The following is a 5,389-nucleotide window of genomic DNA, read 5'->3' as shown; positions in this document are numbered from 1 at the left end:
ACTACTGAAAAGGCTGCTGTCCCTCTTCAGAAACCACACGTTTGTCTGGCCTCTCAACAGATACCCCTCCGTTGTGGTTGCACCTACAGTACGGCTATCTGTATCGCTGAGGCACGCAAGCCTCCCCACCAACGGCAAGGTCCATGGTTCATGGGGGGGAGTCTGTCCTGACCCAGAGAAAGTATCAACAGTTGCAGATTTGCCGCTTCCTCAGCATGTTTGTAATGTGAGAAGTTTTGTCACAATATGCTCATACTACCAGTGATTTGTAAATGGCTTCTGTACCATGGCACATCCCTTTCAAGAGTTACTGCAGATGAACTCCAAATCTTCCTGGAACGAGGCACAAGAAAGATCATTCCTTGTCCTTAAATTGGCTATAACAATTTCTCCAGGCCTAGAATTGTGTGATGAGAATGTTGAGACAGAACTTCACACTGAAACTAACAATTATGGGATTTTACATCTACATCTACATCTACATGGATGCTCTGCAAATCACATTCAGGTGCCTGGCAGAGGGATCATCGAACCACCTTCACAATTCTCTATTATTCCAATCTCGTATAGTCCGCGGAAAGAATGAACACCTATATCTTTCCCTATGAGCTCTGATTTCCCTGATTTTATCATGGTGATCGTTCCTCCCTATGTAGGTCGGTGTCGACAAAATATTTTCACATTCGGAGGAGAAAGTTGGTGATCGGAATTTCATGAGAAGATTCCGTCACAATGAAAAACGCCTTTCTTTTAATGATTTCCAGACCAAATCATGTATCATTTCTGTGACACTCTCTCCCATATTCTGTAATAGTACAAAACGTGCTGCCTTTCTTTGAACTTTTTCGATGCGTCATCTGCAAACAACCGAAGACGGCTGCTCAGATTGTCTCCAAAATCATTTATGTAGATAAGGAACAGCAAAGGGCCTATAACACTACCTTGGGGAATGCCAGAAATCACTTCTGTTTTACTGAATGACTTTCCATCAATTACTACGAACTGTGACCTCTCTGACAGGAAATCACAAATCCAGTCACATAACTGAGACGATATTCCATAAGCACGCAACTTCACTACGAGCTGCTTGTGTGGTACAGTGTCAAAAGCATTCTGGAAATCCAGAATCGATCTGAAATCCCTAGTCAATAGCACTCAACACTTCATATGTATAAAGAGCTAGCTGTGTTTCACAGGAACAATGTTTTCTAAACCCTTGTTGACTGTGTGACAATATATGTTCTAAAATACTGCTGCATATCGACATTAATGATATGGGCCTGTAATTTAGTGGATTACTCCTGTTGTTGGATTTCTAGCATAAATTCAGAAAAGATGCTGAATATGCGGCAGCTTTTGCTTTCACATTACTCTTCAAATCTCTAAAGAATCACTCTGCAACCAAGAAAGAGTGCCTTGCAGTTGTTTTGGTCATTAACATGTTCAACCCCTATTTATTTGGCAAACAGTTTACTGCTGTGATGGACTGCCATCCTCTATGCTGGCTGACTAGACTGGAAGATCCATTGAACAGATTGGTGAGAAGAGCACTGGGCTTCAGGAGTATGTTATCACGGTGGTATACAAAAATGAACGCAAACCTAAAGATGGCAACTGTCTTTCAAGAATCCTTTGGCAGAATGCAGCAGCTTGGTTGAAATCTTAGTCAATGCTGAATTAAATGACATTGCTGCTGAACCAAGGGAAGATCCAGCATTGCTGTAAACCATAGATCCCTTGAACAAGGAGGAAACAGCCAAAGCAGAATTCCAACTAATAACTGGAACATTGTATATGAGGAACTACCATTCAGTGGGACAGAAATGGTTGCTCATCATCCCAGCTCATCTAAGGCCAGCTGAAGTTTTTCCATGATGTTTGAACATCTGGTCATCTGGGGTTTGAGAAGACTCTAGACAGAATCAGATGCAAATATCTCTGACCAAGCCTCTGCCACTAGCCCACACACACTGTATGAGCCAGTGTAAGGGATGCCAATGATGGAAGCACATGGTGCAATTACATCTGGTACCAATTCCACCTCAGCAACACCATTCCATCAGATTGTAATTGACATCTTGAAGGAGGTTCTTGAAGTCAACAAACAGGAATGAATGGATAGTAGCCCATATTGACTACCTCGTCTGTTATGCTTTCACCAAAGATGTCCTGACTCTCAAAGCTCCAGAAACTACAAGCTTCCTTGTAGAAGACATAATTTTGAAGCACAGAGCACCCCGAGTGATGCTTCCTGATTGTGGAAAAGTTTTCTAGTTGATACTGGTATTGGAGGTCATGTTGCAACATCAGCCACAGAATGACAACTGTCTACCACCCACAGACAAATGGCCTCAAAAATGCTTTAATAAGATGTAGACAGATGTGCTCTTGATGGGTGTTAATGTTGAAGAGGTAAATTGGGATACAGTGCTACCCATCATGAAACAGCAAAGCAACACACTGAAGGCTTCACACTGTTCTTTCTGCTCCACAACCATGACAATGACAATGGATACACTGTTTCCATTTCAACCTTGATGATACTCAAGATAACTATGTGAAACACCTCATCACCAGGACTGAAGAAGCCAGGCAGTTGGCTGGCATACAGACCCTGAATGCCCAGCCAGGAGAAGGACTGAGATTGCTACAACACTAAGTGTCGACCAGTGAGTTGCAGCCTGTGAGACAGCACAGATTTTTTACACACATGTGGAAAGTGAGACTATCAGAAAAGTTACTAAAGTTCTACTTTGGGTTGTATCATATCTCTTTTCACTAACCAAATGTCACATATAAAGTCAAGGATTATGACCCTTCATCAAGAAGACAAAAGCACAGAGACATCATCCATTTCTTCTGTATGAAACCCTACTACAGTGCCGAAACACTGACTGACCATGGCAGCTTCTTTTTCAAGGAAACTAAAGACCTGCTCGACAAATTTGAAGCTCTGATTGGAGGGGTTACCTTTGATGTTCATCTTAATGAAGGGGATGTGACAACTTGACCAGAATGCAACAAACCACCAATGCTCCTACACAGAGAATCACTGACGAGATCTAAATCCAGTGTGCTGCAGCTGGCTCCAGTGAGAACTTCTAAGCCATACTGCATGCAGTGTGGCATAGCAGTTAACGTCACCAATTCAAACGCAACCAGCAGCAAATATTTGTTATTAAGTATTTAGTATTTCTGGAAAGTTCTCAAAATTTCATGTTTTTATAATGTTTATCTATTCTGGAGTATTTAGTGTTTGTATAAATAGCAACACTCTCCACCCAGGAGTTCAGTTTTGTTTTGTCTATACACTGCTATTTGTAATAAATGTGCTTTCAGTGCTAAGTGTTGTAGTTGACTGACAATTCTCCTTTTGGATTTGACCTTCCCATGCTCACAAATCATCTATATGTAGCCTGTAAACTGACTCATTATAAATTATTTTGATATAAATTGCACTAATGATCTACAGAACACGTACTGAAGTATCTGACTTACTAACGCAAGTCAGAGGTACTAATGCCTTAAATTATTGCTTTGCCTCAGTGTGTGTGATACGTGTTTTGTGACCACCATCTTCCTTTTATTTACTAAGAATAATTACTGTGAATGGGAACGCGTTATGCAGATCTTGTTAACCGATACAATGCATCAACTTAACAGTGTAATAGGTGTTACACAATGAGCTTATGTGTAAAAACAATAACAGTGACTGTTTCCATACATACCTTTCTATTCTTGAAGACTTGTGAACTTTGTGGTTAGGTTTTTTACTACTTGTAGGTGTTCAACAGTAAACTATTGTAGCGGTATGTGGATGTTCGCCTGAAAACTGTTAATGAGGCTTATTGAAAGTTAAACAATAGTGCACTCGCCATATTAAATGTGTCTATGGATTGTTGTGAAAAGTGAAAGTAAATGTGCACCTGTCAGCTACATCATTTACAGTAGACAGCAATCATACTTCCACAACCCATTTTTCAGCCAGTACATCGACACTGAGGACAACAAAGCCAAGGTGAACTGCTACACATTGTCAAAGTGTACAAAGTTACACATTACATGGATATTCTCCAATGATGTTTACGTCTGAGGAATATGACTACCTGCTTTGAAGCAGAGGTTGCAACAGAAAGAATTCTATCCAACAGCGTGTTTCTATCTGTCCTAGTAAGTAGTTTTGTATTAGGAACAGTTAAAATGCATTGAACGAGTATTTGTGTGAGTAACAGGGATTTGACAGTTCATACTAGCAGAATTCAAATGCAACAGGATGGAACACCAGATCTTGTATTTGACCCTCCCCCCCCCCCCCCCCCCCCTCTGCCCCCTCAAGGGGGCTCACAACTCTTTTGTGTGTACATGCTTGGCTACCGTGGGTTCCAGCCATTGCAGCATTCTTTGTGTGTTGCAAGCCTATACTTCCACTATCCCTTCACCCCCCTGCCCCTCCATCAGATGGTTTTCTTGGTGCAGACTCTGCTTGGACATGGTTTGGGATTTGGGATTTGAGTCCCCATTTACAGCATTTTCTACAACTTTTCATTAAATAAATACTTGGTCCCCACTGTTGGGTTTGACCTGCAACCAGTTTTCAAAAATCTCCAGAAGTGTGGATCGTGCAGGGAAGGTCAGCCAGTGCAATGTATGCTCCACATTTGCACCTTAACATCTTTGCACCCTTTCCCTTAATGAGGTAGTAACTCAAAACACAGCATGATAGCCATCCCATTGTGGGGGGTCATCAAGTACCTGCACAGTGGTAACCTCCTGATGACGCAGGCATCGCACTGTTGATGCCTGAGCTGAAAACTCCCCACGTGTGCCAAGAAGTACGTGCCCGTCATGACTGGACATGGGGACTCCAAGCAATGGATTACTGGACAGGCAGCCATTGCTGAGACTGGGTGGCATCCATTGGGAGAGCCGCTCTTTGGAGTGAGTAGCACCATGGCAGAAGAGCCGCAAATGAAGCAGATGGAATTATCTCCCACTGGTGGCCACATGGCCCCAGCAGTCTCTAGGGAAGGAAAGTCCTCATTGAGTGCTGAGAGACATGATCCTAAAATGTTCCCTTCCCTGTCTACGCCATGGGAGGAAAGTAGGGCTAAGCAGAAAGCAAAGAAATACTCCTGTCAGTACTTGGTCTGCACAAGGAATGATGGGGATTCCTTCATGGTCACAAAGCCCTTATTCTTTGTGAAGAACATATAACATGAGTTTGGGGAAATGGCAGCCATATCTAAAATGAAAAGTGGGTCAATTCTGATAAAAACAGCATCTCTTGCCCAGTAACGGGCACTGCTCACTTGTAATAAGCTGGGTGACGCACAGGTGACTGCCGCTCCTCATAATAGTCTAAATATAGTTCAGGGCATCATTTTCCACT

This window comes from Schistocerca serialis, chromosome 6 (assembly GCF_023864345.2).
Source record: "Schistocerca serialis cubense isolate TAMUIC-IGC-003099 chromosome 6, iqSchSeri2.2, whole genome shotgun sequence".
Taxonomy (NCBI): Eukaryota; Metazoa; Arthropoda; class Insecta; order Orthoptera; family Acrididae; genus Schistocerca; species Schistocerca serialis.
This window is presented reverse-complemented; position numbering follows the sequence as displayed.